Here is a 22,747-nt window from a genome sequence, read left to right as displayed (position 1 = left end):
TTCATCTGAGAAATAAACCTTGCATAGAAAATTTTAATTCTGAAATTTTGTTTTATTAACAGAACTAACTACCAGAATGTTACCTCACAACTAGTTGATATTATATGAAAGTTCACTATAAAGCAGTCACCATACATTTAGGATTTTTCCAAATATAAAACAAGTGTGTTTATAAAAATGCTTACCAGACAAATAATTATTTCTTCATCACCTAGAAATAAGAGTTATTTATGTGATCATATCATTCTTAGCATTTTGGATGCCTTGAAGTTCCAAGTTTGATGCAATATAAAAAGCAAATGGACACAATCTGCACCTGACTGAAAGCATCATAACTGAGTTATAGCAATCAGTCATGCAAAGGCAAAGAATAAAATCTTTTTAAACAGCACAAATGTTCCACCTTAGCACAATTTGAGCACTGGTTCCAACTTCTTCAATAACTCGATTCATGCAGGTACCATGTGTGATGTGAGTCATAGGATTATTACTGAGATCTCTGATGCTGCTATGTCGTGACTGTTCATTGAGCTGATGGGAACTACTGTGCCTGGAGTGATCTGTAAGTCGTGACATGCTGCTATGAGGTAGTCTCTCTTCCATTACTCTGTAACTGCAGGGAGTGTACCTAATGTAGGAGGTAACAGAACACATTAGAAAATAATACTAAAATTTTTCATGAAAATAACACTGATTTACAAATGGCCAAACAAAAGGGAGAAAAAAATCTACTATTTAGGCTCAGAATTAAGAGATGCCTTGCAACCAGACAGACGGTGAAGTTAGGCAGAGCTAACTGATCTAAAACTACGCTAAGTAAGGATATTTTTCTCATTCAAATAAGTTTTGGGTTATGAGGTAGGTCCCAGGAGAGGAAGAATAAGAACAGAAGAAATATGGCTTTGTCCTAGGCAATCTAAAAGAATGGTGAGTCATGGTGCAGCAAACTCCAATCTCACTACAACCCTGGGATTGGAAAAGGGAGCATATGAAATTAGAGGAGAAATTAACAGAACATTAAAAAAGTGAGGGAGTTGGCAAGCGATGATGATGCTAAGTGTGAACAGCATCCTTCCAGAGAGCCCAGTTAATAGCTCAATTAACTACCTGTAAAGCAAATTCTCTCCTCATCCCTTCCCCAAGATGCAGCTTTTGAGTGTGTCAACTGGGTTCCATTGCTCATCACAGGCCGTCCTCTCCATCATTCTATTTATCTTGAAAGGCAGCAGTGGGACATGTTAAAATTTTCTTTTGTTGCGATTCTGACTCACTTGAGTCCCCATTAGAGCTAAGAAAACTCACAGTCATATACACTATATGTGTGTGCATGCTAAGTCGCTCTGTCACGTCCAACTCTTTGTGTGATGCTATGGACTGTAGCCCTCCAGGCTGCTCTGTCCATGGGATTCTCTAAGCAAGAGTACTGGAGTGTGTTCCCAAGCCCTTCTCCAGTGGATCTCCTTGACCCAGGGACTAAACCTGTGTTTCCTGTGTCTCCTGCATTGCAGGTGCATTGTTAACCACTGAGCCACCGGGAAAGCTCCTGTATAACTAAACACAGTTTTGTAAAAAGTATTTAATTTAGAATAACAACAATCAAAGAAAACAATCAAATATAATTAATACATTAAATTTTTAGTAGTATTTCTAAAAATAAAAAGGAGGTAGCAGGTTTTTCCTTTTTAAAAGTCATCAAAAGAACTAGTCATGAACAGCTGAAGACCTACTGGCTGTCAGAAAATACCAATTTACCATTTCCCTCAGTTAATGATTATAACAAATTTCATGACTCATTATGAATCATTTGTAAAATTTAAAGATTGTAAAGACCGATTCATATACTACTGAGGTGATCTAGTCTTATATAGCAGTGCTTATCAAACAATGTTTTTATTAGAGCACCAAGTTTAAAAACGAAGTCCTTTTAAAATGAGAAAAGAAAGCATGTCTTTCTTCTGTTTGAATAAAGCAAAAAAGAAAATTTAAGAATGAAAAACTACCTTTAGAATATTTTTTTAAATTCCTCAAATTAATGGATAAAGGAGCATTTAATTTTTATTTATTAAAAGACTTCACAGTCAGAACATAAAGGTTTTAAATTTGATTTGTAAGTTTTGATTAAATAATTACAATGTTTCAAATTAAAATAATGAAATTAGAATAAGCATGTTATTCTAGTTAATAATTATTTTACATAATAATTATTGCCCTAAACGGAAAACTTTTCTAACTAGCTAGCTAATTTGGAGAACTTTCACCTCTTGATGACTTCATAAGTATGTAATTCAAGTAAATATGGCAAATGAAAAAAGCAAAATATGATGATATCAAAGTAATTAAAAATATGAATTACATTTTCTAAAACTGAAACCTAAATCTGAGTTTAATTTAGTGAATAAGACTCAAAGAATACCTTTTTCATAGAAAAAACTGAGTTATGTCTATTTAACTGAAATATATGGTTATCCACAAAATTCTAGTATATGAACCACCTGCCATGGATAATTAGGACTCAACTATATAGTAAAATGTCACCCACTTACTAAACTAACCACTCATTCTCAAATTTCACTCAGCTACTCATCCATTTCCTTTTCTATATCCTCTCATCTAACTATATTTACCTAAGTCTATTTTACTGTATGTAGGACTGAGATCAGTAATTATCCATCAAGGAATCTGGACTAGAGTGAGTACTGAGAAGCAGATATGTGTGCATATGTGTAATCTTACAGTCAAGATAACATGAGATGATGAGAAAACCATGGCCAAAATATAGTGCTAACGTGTAAACTTGAAAACTGACTGATGCAGAAATAAATATCCATGAGATGGCATGCCCAAATTATTTCTAAAGTTGTTTGACAGATTTATTTGTTTCCTCCCTCGTGGCTCTGTGATAAAAAATCTGCCTGCCAATGCAGAAGACATGGGTTTGATCCCCAGGTTGGGAAGATTCTCTGGAGAAGAAAATGGCAACCCACTCCAGTATTCTTGCCTGGAAAATCCCATAGACAGGAGCCTGGCAGGCTATAGTCCACTGGGTCGCAAAGAGTCAAACACGACTTAGCAACTAAAGAACAACACAGGGCTAGATACTGTCAAGGGATATACAGATATCTGTCAGCAAGTTCACATTCTCCAGAAACTGCAAACTTAGCTGAGGAAAAAAAAAAAAAAAAGCCAAACTGCACTAAAAGGTCACACTCAAAGAATGTATAAAAAGCAATTAATTAGCTGCCATGGTATGGGAATTAAGCAAGACTTAAGGATGAGTGTGATTTTAATTAAGCAGAGAGATAAGAAAGGTCATCACAAGAGGTCATACACTATCGCCTAGTTTCCATGACACCAAACTTTCACAGAGACCTTCATGTGTTTATAAGCATTTTCTCTGAATCACATGCTAGGCTATTCTTACTGTATTGTTTTCATTACTGTATCTTGTTCTTCTAGAAGGGGACGACAGAGGATGAGATGGTTGGATGGTATCACTGACTCGACAGACATGAGTTTGAGCAAACTCCGGGAGTTGGTGATGGACAGGGAGGCCTGGCGTGCTGCAGTCCATGGGGGTCACAAAGAGCTGGACACAACTGAGCAACTGAACTGATGATGACTGATTATATTGTTCTTGGTATATCCTGTTTTATTAAGCTTCAAGGAATTCCATCTCACAGCTTTTTAATTACCACTACCTTATATTAAAGATTATAAGCTCTCTTACCTAAACTTTAATTTCATTTAGATTACAGAAGCTTCTCCCTTCAGAAGTTCTCTGCTCAATATGAACTCAATACTTATACTACCATCTGCTTACCCTACTTATCTCCTCTGAAATATTTTCAGAGGAGCCAATCTGATCATTTGAAGTTCTCTAACACTGATCATCTCTAATACTCACAGTTTTAATTATATGCTAACTTGAACTATTTTAAATTGGTTATGTCCTACCTTTCCTGTAAGGTTCTATGCTCCTGGAAAGTAGAAATTATACTTTAGCTTTCTTCTGTATATCTCTTAATACACAGAATGCCACATGCATAAGAGTTGTAGTATAACTGTTCATTCCTTATTGAAAAGGATGAGGCTAATGTCAAATAGCAAATACTGCTGAAAGTCAGTTCATGCAGCCATTCTATGTCATCATGTCAGTCATGTCCAATTCTTTGTGACCCCATGGCAGGCTCCTCTGTACATGGGATTCTCCAGGCAAGAATGGGTTGCCATTTCCTCCTCCAGGGAATCTTCTCAATCGAGGGATCAAACTCATGTCTCTTACATCTCCAGCATTGGCAGGTGGGTTCTTTACCACTAGCGCCAAATGGAGCTAGCAGTTCGTGGAGGCAGGTATTTTGAAAGATTCTCTTGTTTCCTCTCTCTATATGAGTGTTTTAAGTTAAGAGCTCTAATTTTCCTCTAGAAATTTCCCAACTGGCCTTACTTACAACCTCCTCTCCTATGCTGTTGTCAAAGTGATCTTCCTAAAACACAAGTCTGATTTTATTACCCCAATGCTCAAAGTCTTTTAATAGTTTCTCATTGCTCTAGAGGAAAAAACCCCGAACTCCTCAGCATGTTTCATCTCCTATGGTGGCCCTGATACCTAAATGCCTTTTTGTCCTCCTTGCCTCTGCATGTGCTATTTCCTTGTCTGAGATTTCCAACTGCCTCCTCTGTACCCTAGTCAAATTAAAGTACTACCTTGTTTGTGAACGAGACTTTCCACAGTGACTTAAAAGGCTTTCTTCTCTGGAATCCCAAAGTACATTATGTATGATTTTATCATACTACTACTCTTTTGTCTTCCATCTCTGTGTTTCTAGCACCTAGAAGAATGTTTTTTAACTTAGGAGTGCTGAATGAAAGGAAAAAGCAGGAAAGGGAAAGGATCTTTGATAGTTTAAAAACAGGTCGTTGGTTATGTTAGAAGTGGGGTAAGAAGGTGAAAAAGACCAGAAATACAATGAAGGATGGAATTGGTAGAAAGGAAATATTCAAAATATTTCAAAAATCTTGCAAGGAAAATAAAAAGAAATGGATACAAGATAGAAAACATGTCAAAGGCTGCTCCTTTTCAAAACCTAGAGAAGCTGACCAAATTAGAAGGCAAAAGAAAGCAAGTTGAGAGGACAAACAAGAAGGAAAGATTCTAAACATTCTAAACATTCTAAAAAGAGAGTACATCTAGGAATCATATCCTACATGACAAGGACAGGGAAGACTGAAAGAAAGGCTGGAATGATCCTGGAAGGATACAGGACAGCCACAGAAACACAGAAGAGAGAATTTCAGTCATCATAATTTTCATTCTTTCAGGTTCCCAAGCTTAGAAGTCTTAAAAAAAAAAAAAAATTGTTTCGGCACATTCCTTCTCTCCGTTTTAATCCATCACCAACTCCTATCATTTCATTTCTTCTTTTTAAATATCTTTCAGATCAGCTATTACTCTCTTGGCACTGTCACTGTTCTTTCATAAACTTCCATCATCTCTTTTTTATTTTTAAAATTTTATTTTTACTTTATTTTGCTTTACAATACTGTATTGGTTTTGCCATACATTGATATGAATCCACCACAGGTTTACACGAGTTCCCAATCCTGAACCCCCCTCCCACCTCCCACCCCATATCATCTCTCTGGATCATCCCTGTGCACCAGCCTCAAGCATCCTGTATCCTGTATTGAACACAGACTGGTGATTCATTTCTTACATGATAGTATACATGTTTCAATGTCATTCTCCCAAATCATCCCACTTCTCCCTCTCCCACAGTCAAAAAGTCCATTCTAAATATGTGTCTCTTTTGCTGTCTTCCATACAGGGTTATCATTACCATCTTTCTAAATTCCATATATATGTGTTAGTATACAGTATTGGTGTTTTTCTTTCTGGCTTCTTCACTCTGTATAATAGGCTCCAGTTTCATTCACCTCATTAGAATGATTCAAATGTATTCTTTTTAATGGCTGAGTAATACTCCATTGTGGATGTCCATTGTTTCTTATCCATTCATCTGCTGATGGACATCTAGGTTGTTTCCATGTCCTGGCTATTATAAACAGTGCTGCAATGAACATTGGGGTACACGTGTCTTTTCAATTCTGGTTTCCTCAGTGTGTATGCCCAGCAGTGGGATTGCTGGGTCATAAGGCAGTTCTATTTGCAATTTTTTAAGGAATCTCCACACTGTTCTCCATAGTGGCTGTACTAGTTTGCATTCCCACCAACAGTGTAAGGGGATTCCCTTTTCTCCACACCCTCTCCAGCATTTATTGCTTGTAGACTTTTGGATCTCTGCCATTCTGACTGGTGTGAAATGGTACCTCATTGTGGTTTTGATTTGCATTTCTCTGGTTATAAGTGATGTTGAGCATCTTTTCATGTGTTTGTTAGCCATCCGTATGTCTTCTTTAGAGAAATGTCTATTTAGTTCTTTGGCCCACTTTTTGATTGGGTCATTTATTTTTCTGGAATTGAGCTGCATAAGTTGCTCATATAACTTTGAGATTAGTTGTTTGTCAGTTGCTTCATTTGCTAAACTTCCATCATCTCTTAACTGAATTACTGCAGAGCTCCTAAGAGGTTTCTAATTCTAGTGTCTCTACCATCAAATATAACAAGAAAGCATATCCTGCCCACTCTCAGACATTCTCTGTGAAGCTTTCTCCCACCTCCTTCTCACCAGATTTAATCACCTCCTGTCCATGCTACAAAACAGGGGTTGGCCAACTGTGGCCTACTGGTCAAATCGGGCCCCTTCCTATTTTTGTAAGCAGTTTTACTGGAACACAGCCACTCCTATTTTGACTGCATACTGTCTATGGCTGCTTGCATGGTATTAACAGCAGAAATGAATGGTGGCAACAAAGACCATGCAACCCACAAAACCTAAAGTTATTTATTATGTTATTTCATTTATAATACAATATTTATTATATTAGTTATGTTTCTCTTTATAGAAAAAATGACAACCTCTGGACTATACCATTATATTTGCACTATTCTGAGCAATTAGGTATATTATCTCATTTATTTTTTATAACATTGCTAAGGGACAGATATTATTACTATTTCCATTTTACAGATAAGGAAACTGAGGTTTATTATTCTAGACCCCATGCTTTTAACTACACCACAAATAATCACTACCCTATTTTTCTCGAGCTTATTAAGAACAAAGATCATGCCTAAATCAGCTTTGTATTCCTAGAGACTCACGCAATGTCTGACACAGTAGGTATTCCATAATTGTTTGTTAAGTTAATCTTACTAAAAAACCACTTTTATTCTGCCTTCTCTCTGATGAGCAATGACTCCACATTGCTCGCTGTATCACGTCTAAACTCATCTGGCTGCCATTAAGTCTAACCATAATCTGGGACAACTGAACCTAGCAAAGTTCAGAAAGGTTAATAATGATCAACTTCTGTTTCAGAATTGGCTGCTCTTCCTTCAGATGCCGTATGACTCTAACCCAGCACATGATATAAACTAAGCTGCCGATAAAACTCACCTGCCATCACAGGACCTGTGGAGGCTGCCGTAGTCGCTGCTCACTTTGCTGTGGACACTCCCTGCTTTGCTTCTCTGGTCATCCACTATGGCCAGCTGCATTGAAGAAGCATGTGTGGATGTCCCTTGAGTGGAAGTTCCTCTTGATTTCCTTATCATAGGACTATTTGTATCCCTCAGGTTCCTGGAGTACCTGTCCCTTGAGTGGAAGTTCCTCTTGATTTCCTCATGATAGGACTATTTGTATCCCTCAGGTTCCTGGAGTACCTGTTGGCTCTCGTTCACTATCATAGACAACAAAATACTAAGTGTAAGATAACAACCCTAGAGACCAAAAACAATATTTTGACAGACTGATATTATTCTTCAAAAAAAAAGCTCTTCAAACAATGTCTTTATAGGACAGATATAAGGTAACACTGTTGACAGAAGACAGACTAAAACAAAAATCGGTGTCAATCTGTCCCCTAAACTGGTATGATAGAAAGAGGTTCATATTAGAATGAGGAACTCAGGATTTTAGTTCCAACTCTATCAATAAATATGTGATCTTAGACAAGTCACTATCCCCTTTTCTTAATTTTCCTCATCCATAAAATGAAGGCATACAATTTTGTCATTTTTATTTTTTTATTTTTTTTTAATTTCGTCATTTTTAAAAAGCCCCTTTTGGCTAAAGAAATTAATCATTCTTGAAGACACTGAAATATTTCAAAGGTACTACTATAAAGTAAAAATATTATTTTCTTGCATGGTTGATAGTAGTGGAGGTCTCATCATGGCATAGACTCATTTTTTAATTTGTAAGAGCAGTTGTTTTTAGGTTACAAGTTGATTTTACGACAGAAGCTGTTATCTAGTGCTTGAATAAACGTGACCTAACTAGAACAAAACATATGAAAAATTAGTTTAGGCAAACATACAATGAAGTCCGAGACATAATAAAGGCTTAGGAAAAAAAGAATTAAGGAGATGAATTATGTCCAGAGCTAAAGTTTTTAACTGCTATGGAAAGACTAAAAGCAGATGTTGATGAACAAAATGGTAATTAAAGAGCCAATTAAACAGGTGCAAAGGTCAGTGTATCAGTTTGGGTAAATAACTGACTATAAGAATCATAAAGTTAAAATTAGACAATATTATTTTTAAAAAAGTTGTGACATGTAAAGATTATATCATAAATTGACAAAGTACATATAATCTAAGTTTTCAAATTAGAAAAGAATCACTGCTGTTATTGCCATTGTTATTTTTAGTGCTGGGATAGAAGAACTCAAAGAAGACTAGTATTTGTTGAGTACCAGCATAATGCCAAGTGTTTTACATATAGTCTCTGTTAATCTTTCTTAATAATGTTTTTATTATAGAGATTAACTCCCAAACAGACACTTCTATGGGGTAGATATCCATCAAGAGTAAGTATTGTGATCCCCATTTTATAGATGAAGAAAGTGAGGTCACAAGGGATTAAAGAACTTTTCAAAAGTCATACAGCAAAACAACAGTTGGGGATAAAACTTAAGTTTAAATGTTTCAAAGTTAATCATTGCCAGGGTCCAGCCCCGGTGGATCCAGGGAATTCGAAGCGAGGATGGAGCTGGCGAGGAAAAACTTATTTATTTAGAAATATAAAGATAAATTAGGAAAGAATAGTGTAGTAGCAAAATTAGTGGAGAAAAGTTGCTGAATAACTTGGTTTATGTGGAAAGCTAATAGAAGTCTCAAGACAAGAAAATTGCACCACCTACGGAGGCCACTGGCACCCCCTTGAATAGCAGAGGGTGCCCCGCCTTGGGCTCCCTTTCACGTGGGTCTTAGAAGCCAGGGTAAGTAAGTAGACATGGAGAGCCTCCATGCTCCAGATGGGAATTCAGCCAGAAAAGAAAAGAAGGAGAAAAGACCACACAGGGGAAACCAGTCTTTGCAGTGACTGGTCCATCCTTTACTGTCCAGGAAAGCTTTTTATACTTTTGGTTGTACATAGAGATCAATGGATAATACAAAATTATGCAGCGTCAGCAGCCCTGACTCTATCGAGACCAGGCTTTCTCTCTGCATACCTAGCTGTCTACACAAGTCTTAGGTGATTTACATCATCTTCTGGCCAGGAGGCCTATTAGCATTTTACGGCCCTTTTCTGATAAGGGTCTGTCAACCAGAAAAACTTATTTGCTTAAAAGTGTTGTTCTTACTAAAGTCTGATGCCACTTTCAGAAAGCACTAAATAAAGCTACATTCTTATATAGCAAGGACACAACAATTTATAACAAAGTAATTTATAACAAAGAGAAAATTCATTAACTCAAAAGTCTAGTGTTGCTAACATCAAAACTACTATATTCCTTTTTCTATATCCCAATGACATTGATTAATATCCTCCAGGTGCCTAAAAGATAAAGAATATGGAGGCCGGGCAGCAGTCATTGACTCAACAATGAAAACCCATCATCAATATAATTCTTAGCTCTTTAGAAAAGGCTCTATATCTTTTAAGATGTTTTAAGCTGCATGCCTCTCGCAGTTGAGGGGCTGTAAACAATCACAAGTTGTAAAAGTCTCTAACTGTCAGGCAAGTTAGAGAGACATCAGAGGGGTTTGAGCTGAAACACTCCTTTTATACGCAGGAGACTGTTAACTAGAGCTCTAAGTTAACTCTTTCCAGAGAAAGGTGGTCAAGGATAGCCCCCTGTTATGTCAGAAAAGTGGAAAGCACAGTACAATAAAGCAGGCAAACTCTGGTTTTGGGGGTAGCTGCTCAGGCAAATCCAGGGGTACCGCTGAGGCCTGATCTCAGCCTTTGCCTTTTGCCAGGCCCCCTTCCTCATGACCTTTGCCATGGGTGGTATTCCCCATGCTGGCTCCCAGCAAATCATAAAGTAATGATAAAACATGTTTACATATATCCTGAAAGTATCAAAAACTAGATAGAAGAAAGAACAACTCAAATATAGTTATTACAACATTTATTCTTCTGTCATCAATGGCCCTGTGCACATGTACATACATCCAAAGTTGCTCTGGACTGATGAATTTATTTTCTAAACTTATTTTTTAAAATTGGTTCAAACTGACTTCTGGTCATTCCAAAAATCTGATCTACTTTCAAATGGTGAAGGTCTGTCTCCTCATTTCACAAATAAGAAAACGGGGGGCCAAAAAAATTAAGTGGTATGACCCAGATAATTCCAAAACAAGATTTCTAAAAGTATTTCAACCAGTGTCAGAATTATTAGCATACACAATCTTAAATGTGGCTTCACTGAGAGAAAGAACACTAATTTGACTGTCATAATTTTAGAAGCCAGTCTTTTGACAGCACAGTATAACAGAGGGGTTAACAGTAAAGACTAAAGGCTAGAATCAAACTGCTTGGGTTTGAATCTCAGTTCTACCACTCACTAGCTATTGAACCTTGGTTTTATGTTCTGATCTGTAAAACGACAATCTTCCTCACAAGGTTGTCTAGAGGATTAAATGATTTAGTGATTAGAACAGTGCTTTGAGTATTAAGTGGGCTCAATTGATTGGAAACCATTATTATGGTTACTTTCTAGTCATTTCTCAAAGGCTCAACCAGACAAATGCTAGAAATGACTGAGGCTGCTCACACTCTGGAGGAATGACTCTCTAGCCCAGAGCACAGTCCCAGCTAGGAGGGTCATAATGAGTTTGTTGAGTCAGGGAAGTGGGTGGTCCATGGTTCCAGAAAACCAAATGGAAGGGTTTGGAGGAGGTCTAACCAGTTTCAAAAGGATTCTGGCCCAGTCAGGATCCCCAAAATAACTGGGATGAGTCCCCAGTTGGTTTAGTTTAGCCCCATCTGGAGTTTCTAACACAACAGAATTGCTGTGTGACTGAGTGGCTTGTGTGTGGCCCAGAGGTGACCAGGAATGCTAATTCAAACCCTCTCCTTAGAATTATGTTTTACTGTGATTAAAATACATGATTAAAATGATGTATGCACAGAGCCTCTCTCTGTATCAGTTTTCATATCTTTAACACAGAGATGATAATACTAGTCATCACAGAAATGTCAAAAATATTAAATAAGAATATATATATATATAAGCATTCATTTGTTTTTAATCATTGTATATAATGATTAAAATACATTTAAAAATTTCAAAGAATACACAGATACATATCCCAAGTAAGGCTGTTCCACAGAAATCAAGGACTTGGTTTATTTTGTTTGCTATTGAATCTGTGGCATCACCAAGTAGTTGATGGCACATAGTAACCACTCATTAACGTCTTTCTCAAAGGATGAATTCCCAGAAAAGACATTTTTGTCATTGTTGAATTAACCTTTCCCCTTCTTTTCTTCTCTGCCCAATGAAACTGCATTTAAAGGAGAAATGCATTGTCTGATATCACTAGCAGTAGTCTCAGATATGGTAATAAGGAATGTATATTTTAAAATTGTGATTTTTTATAGATTTCAATCTAATCTGTGTAACAGAAGCTGCTAATCAGTGATAATTGAGAAAACACAAGATTCTGATAATGTGGTAATTTAAGATCTATTTTAAAAGTACATTAACCCATACAAAACACAATAACATTTTACATATAATCTTAAGACTTTTATAGAAATTAATTTTCCCAAAATTTATTTTCCATGTAACCTGGGTTAAATAAAATCATAAGAACATGGATCCCACTAACTTAGAATTTGTGACAATTCAAATATTATATAAATATTAGCTTTATACTTAGTAAAAAGTTTGAAGTCATCTGTTCCTTTGTGAATACTGCAGGATCTTATTTTGTTCTATTAATTAAGTGGTCAAAAAATGAAAGATTCCTCAAATATGGCCAAATCTTCTATTTTACCATGACTATCTAACATGCAATTTGGCCAACTATGAATAAAAATAACATCCTTAACATATTTCCTTTTATCTGCTAGTATCATTTTACTATTTTGGCTTTAATGTGTATGACTTAGAATAAAATAACATGTTATCTCTTTAAATAATTTATGGTGTAACCTGGATGAACAATGGACAATTGGAAATGGAAGTCTAATGCTATGTGACTTTAGCCAGGGCACTGAGCCTCTCTGTGCATCAGTTTTCATATCTTTAACACAGAGATGATAATACTAGTTATCAGAGAAATGTCAAAAAGATTAAATAAGAATATATATATATATATATATATATATATATATGCATTCATTTGATTTTAATTTTAAGAAGATTCTAATTTGGGTTGTTTTGTTTTTTTTTTTTAAAGATTGGCTTTCCCTCAAATATTCTGAATTAGTAAGGAACAGGCCTTAAGCCTGGTTCTACTTGGCTATCTTTTCTGAGTACATTTTCAGGTTTAAGATTTAATCATACCTGGTGGCAGCTGAGGTTATAATCTTGTTGGAATGTTTCCTCCATGTCCAAATTGTTTCAACATAGGAAACACACACACACAAAATTATGTAAATGTGAAGCCTGTGAACACCATGATAATTTACTTCAACTTACTCTTTTTTCCTACGACCATGAAAAAAAAAAAAAAAAAAAACTGGCCCATTCAAAGCAAGTCTTTTTGCTTCCAACCCCAAAAATGGAAGGAATATCAACTATGAGAGCCATCAGGTATTTCATCAGAAAGAGAATCAGATCTGGATGACTCATTTGACTAACCTACAAGAAGGGAAAGAAGCATATCTTAAATACATAAATAGAAATTTCTCTTAAAGACCACTGTAAAATCTTCTAAATAAATAGTAAAATAATTATAAAAGTCTGATGTTTGCACTTACACAGTCCAAAAATTTTCTCATTATATGGAAAAGATATACTGCTGAAAATTTGACAATGACTATCTATAGCCTGAGTTCTATAATTTTATTGCTAGCTCATATTAGACATTGTCTAAAGAAAAAGATTACTAATATAGAAAATAAACTTTTGCTCATCCTATCATTGGTTACAATATACAATTAGGAAAGTGTTAATCATTTCCATTTTATTAGTTTCTGTTCTTTTATTTAATATGATTCTCCTTTCATGTCTGCTTTGCTGGCTGTTTTCAAGCTTCCTCTTTAACCTATGAATTATTTATAAGTACATTTTTTAGTTTCTATTCAGGTGAGTTTTTTTAAAGATTTATTTTTATTGTTGATTTCAAGTTAAATTATTATAGTCACAGAATGTAGTCTATTTGATTCTGGTTACCTTATAGTTTGGAAACTTCTTTCGTGATTTAGGACATAGTCCATTTTTTAAAGTACTCCTGTGCTCAGAAATAATGCTTACTCTCTATTTGTTAGGTACAAAATTTTCTATATGTATTAGACCAACTTTATTAGTTGTGTTGTTCGAATCTTCTATATAGGCATTCTCAAAGATATTGTAGTCTGGTTCCATACCACAATAAACAAATACCACAATAATGTGAATCATGGGGATTATTTTGTTTCCCAGTACATAGAAAACTTACATTTATATTATAATGTAGAATGTAGTATCTACTCATACAGTCTAAATAACAATGCTCATATCTAAATTAAAAAATATCTTATTGCTAAAAAGTGTTAACCATCATTTGAGGCTTCAAGTGAGTCATACTCTTTTTGTTGTGGAGGGTCTTGCCTCAATGTTGAAGGCTGCTAACTGATTGGGGTGGTTTCTGTAGGATAGGATGACTGTGGCAATTTCTTAAAAGAAGAAGATAATGAAGTTTGATGCATCCATTGACTCTTCCTTTCACGAAAAATTTCTCTGTAGCATGAATTACTGTTTGGTAACATTTTACCCAAAGTAGAATGTCTTTCAAAACTGAAGTCAGTCCTCTCAAACCCTGCTTCTGCTTTATCAACTAAGTTTATGTAATATTCTAAATCCTCTGTTGTCATTTCATCAATCCTCACAGCATCTTCACTGGGAGTAGATTCTGTGTCAAGAAATCATTTTCTTAATGCTTACCCATGAGAAGCAACTCCTCATCCATTAAAGTTTTATCATGAGATTGAAGCAACTTAGTCACATCTTCAGGTTCCACTTCTAATTCTAGTTCTCTAAATGGACTATTTTTCTACCACACTGGGTGTTATTTCCTCCACCAAAGTCTTAAAGCCCCACAAGGCACCATGAGGGTTGGAATCAACTTCTTTCAAAATCCTGCTAATAGTTATATTTTGACCTCTTCCCTTGAATCATGAATGTTCTCAATGGCATCTAGAATGGTGAATCCTACCCAGGTTTTCATTTAACCACCCAAATCCATCAGAGGAATCACCATGGTAGTTATAGCCTAAAAATGTATTTCTTATGGGACTTCCCTAGCAGTCCAGTGGTTAGAATTTGGCACTTTGACTGTGGTGGCCCAGATTCAATTCCTGGTCAGGAAACTAAGACCCTGCAAGCTGTGAGGTATGCCACCCCCAAAATATATTTCTTAAATAATAAAGCCTTGAAAGTTCAAATTACTCCTTGATCAGTGGGCTGTAGAATGGATGTTGAGAAGGTAGGCATTAAACAACATTAATCTTGTACATCTCCATCAGAGTGCTTGGGTGACCAAACGCATTGTCAATAAGCAGTAATATGTTAAAAGGACTCTCTTTTTTTCTAAGCAGTAGATCTCAACAGTGGGCTTCAAATATTTAGCAAACCATGTTGTAAACAGATGTGCTATCACCCATGCTTTGCTGTTGCATTTACAGAGCACAGGAAGAGATTTAGCATAATTCAGAATGGCAAATGAGCATTTTGTTACTATTCAGCTGACACATCATATCCTACTCTTTTGAAACACCATGGACTGTAGCCCACCAGGCTCCTCTGTCCATGGAATTTCCCAGGCAAGAATACTGCAGTGGGTTGCCATTTCCTTCTACAGGGGATTTTCCTGACTCAGGGACCAAACCCACATCTCCTGCATTGACAGGTAGATTCTTTACCACTGAGCCACCAGACCAGCTGCATTAGCCCCTAACAAGAGAGTCATCCTGCCCTGTGAAGCTCTCAAGCCAGGCACTGACCTCTCCTCTCTAGCTATGAAAGTCCTGGTGGCATCTTCTTCCAATAGAAGACTGTTCTGTCTACACTGAAAATCTGTTGTTTAGAACAGCCACCTTCATGAATGATCTTAGCTAGATCTTCTGGATAATTTGGTGCAGCTTCTACCTCAGTACTTGCTGCTCTGCATGAACTCTGATGCTACAGAGATAATGTCTTTCCTTAAACTTCACGAAATCGACCCCTGCTAGCTTCAAACCTTTCTTCTGCAGCTTCCTCACCTCTCTCAGAGCCTTCACAGAATTAGAGTTAGGGCCTTGTCTTAGATTAGGCTTGGGCTTAAGGGAATACCATCGCTGGCTGAACTATGCAGATTCCAAAACTTTCTCCATATCAGCAATAAGGCTGTTTTGTTTCCTTATCATTCATGAATTCACTAGAGTATCATTTTCAATTTACTTTAAAAACCTTCCCTTTGGATTCACAACTTGGCTGTTGGGCTCAAAAGGCCTAACTTTTGGCCTGTTTCAACTTTCAACATGACTTTCTCACTAAGCTTAATCATGTTTAGCTTTTGATTTAAAGTGAGAGGTATGCAACTCCTTTCACTTGAACCCTTAGCGGCCACTGTAAGGTTAGTTGGCCTGATTTCAATATCGTTGTGTCTAACTGAATAGGGAAGCACATGGAGAGCCTTTTATATGTAAACCCATCCCCAAAACGTGTGTGACTTGCTTTATTGTGATATTTGCTTTATTGTAGTGGTCTGGAATCAAACCTTCACTATCTCAGAGATATGCCTATTATACAAGTGTTACCAAAATGTGACACAGGGATATGAAGTGAGCGAATGCTGTTGGAAAAAAAGGCACCAACATATTTGCTCAACAAAGGGTTTCCACGAACCTTCAATTTGTAAAAACTGTGGTGTCTGCAAAACAAGAGTCCAAAATACAGTACCTGGATGCAATCTCAAAAAAGAATGATCTATACATTTCCAAGGCAAACAACTCAATATCACAGTAATTCAAGTCTACGCCTTGACCAGTAATGCTGAAGAAGCTGAAGTTGAATGGTTCTAGTTCGTACAAGACCGTCTAGAACTCACACCCCCAAAAGATACCCTTTCCATTATAGAGGACTGGGATGCACAAGTAGGAAGTCAAGAAACACCTGGAGTAACAGGCAAATTTGGCCTTGGAGTACAGAATGAAGCAGGGCAAAGGCTAATAGAGTTTTCCAAGTGAATGAATACACTAGTCATAGCAAACACCCTCGTCCAAGGACACAACAGAAGACTCTACACATAGATATTACCAGATGGTTAATGCTGAAATCAGACTGATTATAGTCTTTGCAGCCAAAGATGAAGAAGCTCTATACAGTCAGCAAAAACAAGGCTGGGAGCTGACTGTGGCTCAGATCGTGAATTCCTTATTGCCTAATTCAGAATTAAATTGAAGAAAGTAGGGAAAACCACTAGACCATTCAGGTATGACCTAAATCAAATCCCTTACGACAGTGAAAGTGATGAATAGATTCAAGTGATTAGATCTGATAGAGAGCGCCTGAGGGACTATCAATGGAGGTTCACGACACTGTACAGGAGACAGGGATCGAGACGATCCCCAAGAAAAAGAAATGCAAAAAGGCAAAATGGTTGTCTGAGGAGGCCTTACAAACAGCTGTGAAAAGAAGTGAAAAACAAAGGAGAAAAGGAAAGATATACCCATTTGAATGGAGATTTCCAAAGAATAGCAAGGAGAGATAAAAAGGCCTTCCTCAGTGGTCAGTGCAAAGAAATAGAGGAAAACAACAGAACAGAAAAGACTAGAGATCTCTTCAAGAAAATCAGAGCTACCAAGGGAATATTTCATGCAAAGATGGGCTCAATAAAGGACAGACATGGTATGGACCTAATAGAAGCAGAGGATATTAAGAAGAGGTGGCAAGAATACACAGAAGAACTGTACAAAGAGTGCCACTACCCAGATAATCACAACGGTATGATCACTCTCCTAGAGCCAGACACCCTGAAATGTGAAGTTAAGTGAGCCTCGGGAAGCATCACTATGAACAAAACTAGTGGAGGTGATGGAATTCCAGTAAAGCTATTTCAAATCCTAAGAGATGATGCTGTGAAAGTGCTGCACTCAGTATGTCAGCAAATTTGGAAAACTCAGCAGTGGCCACAGGACTGGAAAAGGTCAGTTTTCATTCCAATTCCAAAGAAAGGCAATGCCAAAGAATGCTCAGACTACCGCACAATTGCACTCATCTCACATGCTAGTAAAGTAATGCACAAAATTCTCCAAGTCAGACTTCAACAATACACGAACTGAGAACTCCCAGATCCTAAAGCTGGATTTAGAAAAGGTAGAGGAACCAGAGATTAAATTGCCAACATCCGTTGGATCATCAAAAAAGCAAGAGAGTTCCAGAAAAAAAAAAAAAAACACACACATCTATTTCTGCTTTATTGACTATGCCAAAGCCTTTGTGTGGATTGTAACAAACTCTGGAAAATTCTTAAGAGATGGGAATACCAAATCACCTGACCTGCCTCTTGAGAAATCTGTATGCAGGTCAGGAAGCAACAGTTAGAACTGGACATGGAACAATAGACTGGTTCCAAACAGGAAAAAGAAAAAAATATACGTCAAGGCTGTATATTGTCACCCTGCTTATTTAACTTATATGCAGAGTACATCACGAGAAACACTGGGCTGGAAGAAGCACAAGCTGGAATCAAGATTGTTGGGGAAAAATATCAATAACCTCAGATATGCAGATGACACCAGCCTTATGGCAGAAAGTGAAGAGGAACTAAAAAGCCTCCTGATGAAAGTGAAAGAGGAGAGTGAAAAAGTTGGCTTAAAGCTCAACATTCAGAAAACGAAGATCATGGCATCTAGTCCCATCACTTCATGGGAAATAGATGGGGAAACAGTGGAAACAATGTCAGACTTTATATTTTTGGGCTCCAAAGTCACTGCAGATGGTGACCACAGCCATGAAATTAAAAGACGCTTACTCCTTGGAAGGACAGTTATGACCAACCTGGATAGCATATTCAAAAGCAGAGACATTACTTTGCCAACAAAGGTCCATCTAGTCGGCTATGGTTTATCCAGTGGTCATGTACAGATGTCAGAGCTGGACTGTGAAGAAAGTTGAGCGCCAAAGAATTGATGCTTTTGAACTGTGGTGTTGGAGAAGACCCTTGAGAGTCCCATGGACTGCAAAGAGATCCAAACAGTCCATTCTAAAGGAGATCAGCCCTGGGTGTTCTTGGGAAGGACTGATGCTAAAGCTGAAACTCCAGTACTTTGGCCACCTCATGCGAAGAGTTGACTCACTGGAAAAGACTCTGATGCTGGGAGGGATTGGGGGCAGCAGGAAAAGGGGACGACAGAGGATGAGATGGCTGGATGGCATCACCGACTGGATGGACGTTGAGTTTGAGTGAACTCCGGGGGTTGGTGATGGACAAGGAGGCCTGGCGTGCTGCAATTCATGGGGTGGCAAAGAGTCGGATACGACTGAGGGACTGAACTGAATTGAACTGCAGTTAAAATGAACAAGTTAATGGTACACATACTGTCATGTATATTCTCAATAAGTTAAATATGGCATTTGCTAAAGTTTGGTACTGAATGGTTTTTAAAAATGTTTATGTATGTATGTATGTAAATAACAGTAACAACAGCAACAATAAATGAAAAAATGAGTAACAGAACTAACATTCGAGCACTTATTATACAGAAGGCACACTTCTAACTGCATGTAGATGCCTAAAAACAGTCCTAGGACACAGATGCTACTACTATTTCTATCTAACACGATTTTTCTTTTATTACTATGAGATTCCATTACTCATTCCACAGATGAGGAATTGAAGTGGAGAGAGGTGAAGCTGATCTAAAGCTATAAAACTAGTAAATAATAAGAGTTAGATATGAAGCCAGGATTCCTGACCCAGACTTTATACCATATTATTAGTTTTATACCATTTTCTATTCTTTTTAGGATGTTGGAAATCCAACATTATTTCTGTGAGTTGGAAATAAAAAACACTTATAGAACCTATGACTGTAAAGAAATGAATACACACACAGATTTTTGTATAGCTCAAATTGGTTCTAAAGATGCTATAAGATTCTTAGGAATGTCTTTAAAATAGTGCTGTCCCAACTACTCTATTTTACTAATTTACATGTTTGAGGTCTGGTATTTTTCAGATCATTATTTCAGAGCCAAACATTCTTTTATAGTCCTGCTGCTGCTAAGTCTCTTCAGTTGTGTCTGACTCTGTGCGACCCCATAGACGGCAGACCACCAGGCTTCCCAGTCCCTGGGATTCTCCAGGCAAGAACACTGGAGTGGGTTGCCATTTCCTTCTCCAATGCATGAAAGTGAAAAGTGAAAGTGAAGTCACTCAGTCGTGTCCGACTCTCAGCGACCCCATGGACTGCACCCTACCAGGCTCCTCCGTCCATGAGAGTACTGGATTGGGGTGCCATTGCCTTTTCCTAAGATAATATATATTTGGAATCTTAGAAACCTTACACGGAGAAACACATGATGTAATTCAATCATCTCTTTCTCATTAGAGGCAAAATTTGCTTACTGAGCTTCAGGCCTGAAAACTTATTAAGAGTTTTTCATAAGCAATTCTATCAAGAAATGTAATAAAATTTCAATTATTCATTTTTTCTGGTCTCTCAATTATAGGCTGTTTTTTTAAAAGCCAGTAGCTAATATTTATAATATTATATATATAATGTAATATTATAATTAAAATGTAATTTTGTGTAGAATTATTTATACCACAAAATAAAAAAGGAAATGGCATTTTCAGTCATCAAGTATTTACAAGAATTGACTATGTACTAATCACACATTCCGTGTTTCCAGTAAAACTGGAACATTTCTTAAAAATGTCTTTTCTTCTCGATATACACATTCCCATTCTCAATGCCATCATCTACTAATCTATAAAACATGCTTTGAAAAAATATGAAAAAGATGTTCTTGCGTTTAAAGAGTTAACTGTCTATTAGCGGAAAGAGACAAGTAAATGGAAGTTATCTATAATGCATAAGTACTTTAATAAAGTGAGCAAGTCACTTAACATTTCTAAGCCTCAAATGAGACAGATGTTTAAGAACTCTAAATTATAGAGGGAATTTGAATAAACCATCTCTAAGGTCCCCTCTAGATCTAAAATTCTATGATTATCTGATCTCTTTAAGTTAAAAGGTAAATCACAAATATTCAGTATACAAAAAAGAAAAACTAAGAGCAACTAAAAGATGAAACTGTTTGTACAAATGCATTCTAATTTTTTTTTCAAAACTACTAAAACTCCCGTTCTAAGTATCAGTAAAATTTCCACAGTCTTTTAATCAATATCTTCCCCTCAAACCTGCAGACTTCTAAGTAATCAACAAGCAACTATTTTGTGATAACAAAAGTAACATGCTTAAAAGCCAAGGCTTGGACTCACGAAAGTGATCTTTTAAAAGGAAGATGTTAACAGAAATGTGTGTAGTAACTATTTTGTGATAACAGAAGTAACATGCTTAAAAGCCATGGCTTGGACTCACGAAAGTGATCTTTTAAAAGGAAGATGTTAACAGAAATGTGTGTAGTAACTATTTTGTGATAACAGAAGTAACATGCTTAAAAGCCATGGCTTGGACTCACGAAAGTGATCTTTTAAAAGGAAGATGTTAACAGAAATGTGTGTATGACATTCTTACTACAATAAATTTGTTCATTAACTTCACTTCAAAATTTTAATGTTCATGTTTTTCATGAAGAGTTAAAAAAAAAAAACAGCTAAGATTAGCTCTTAGCTTACTGTTAAATATTTTTGAAATTTAGAACAAGGTTTCCTTTACCTGATATGGACATGGAATGTGATATTCTTTGAAGCGTTCTTATATCCACATTGTTTCCCAGATGCCACGGTAAGCTTGCTCATAAAAGTAGCATCTAATTACAACCAAGAGTGGTATGAGATACAGTGCTGAAAACACCAATCTGGATCATAAACTTCACCAGTTTATCCTGGTTCTACTTTTCTAATGGAATCTCAACTCACACCCTGTTTAGGGATATAATGCTGGCTAAAAGGAGTGAAAGCCCACCTACCACATACAGGCAGAGGGGTGCAAGAACAATACCTCAAGGGATCAACATCGTAGAGGCCAACAAAACACACACCACTGATATTGTTACCTTCAATTTTATTCATCGCTAAAAGGATGATGGTCAGCGTTCCAGGGATGCCCCACGCACTGGCATGAAACAGCAAGGCTTTCTGCTCAATAGCTTCACTACCCCACTTTGGCACGACTGCCAAGAACCACGTCATGGTAAGAATCACCCACCAAACGCTGCCAGCCATAGTAAAAAAAAAAATACAGTATCATAAAAAGCATGATACAGGCTTTGTTATGAGATCCTTGAGTCACTATGGAAACCTTATATTGTGCAGGGCTGGATGTATTGCAGGCGACTCGGTCCTCAAGCAAAAACACAATAAAGAAAATTAATGACACCATCATGTAGCAGATGGCATAAAATATAATGGGTCTTTCAAGAAAACAGAATCTTATCACATCAATCAAAAAAGTTAACAAAGTAAACAACGTGGCAGAGAGGCAAATGACTGAAATCAGTCCTATGAAATACCGAGCAAATGAAAGCTCTTCTCTCCTAAAGTACATATTTGAACAAGGAGGTGAACAATCATACATGTGCAAAAATGAATAGCCAAGATCAGGATCAATTTTCAACTCTCAGGGACACCAACAGCCATAGTCCCTCTGCACTGCCACTGAGGCTCCTTCAGTAGGATCACCAGATAAATTCAGGTCCACTAGCCCAGAATATGGCTCATCACAATCTGGGAACCTAAAAACACAAGACAAGAATCATTTACTTATTGGGAACCCAATGATTTGGATTTCCACATTTAGCAGTTGTGGCTTATTTATGCTTATGTCCTTGGAGAACATTACCATATGTCGAAGAAATAATGCAAATATCTTGCTTGTGGGTCATACAATGAGATACTGCACAGTTGGCAAAAAAATGAAAAATACATACTTAATTTTGTTTTGGCTTCAAAAATATTACTCTTTATTAAAACAGGCATAGCCATTAATAAATAGTGTAATTAATACTATTTCTTTAGGACACACAGTTTACAGTAAAATTTCAAACTATAAGTATATATATAAAATAAACATACAAA

General features: G+C 36.7%; 1 pseudogene; it reads right to left on the bottom strand.

Annotated features, from left to right (window-relative positions):
- Nucleotides 1–381: 381 nt before the first annotated feature.
- On the bottom strand, nucleotides 382–22,217 carry LOC138080176 (frizzled-3-like; annotated as a pseudogene).
- Nucleotides 22,218–22,747: the final 530 nt, after the last annotated feature.

Source organism: Capricornis sumatraensis, chromosome 5, assembly GCF_032405125.1.
Source record: "Capricornis sumatraensis isolate serow.1 chromosome 5, serow.2, whole genome shotgun sequence".
NCBI lineage: Eukaryota > Metazoa > Chordata > Mammalia > Artiodactyla > Bovidae > Capricornis > Capricornis sumatraensis.
This window is presented reverse-complemented; position numbering and strand designations above follow the sequence as displayed.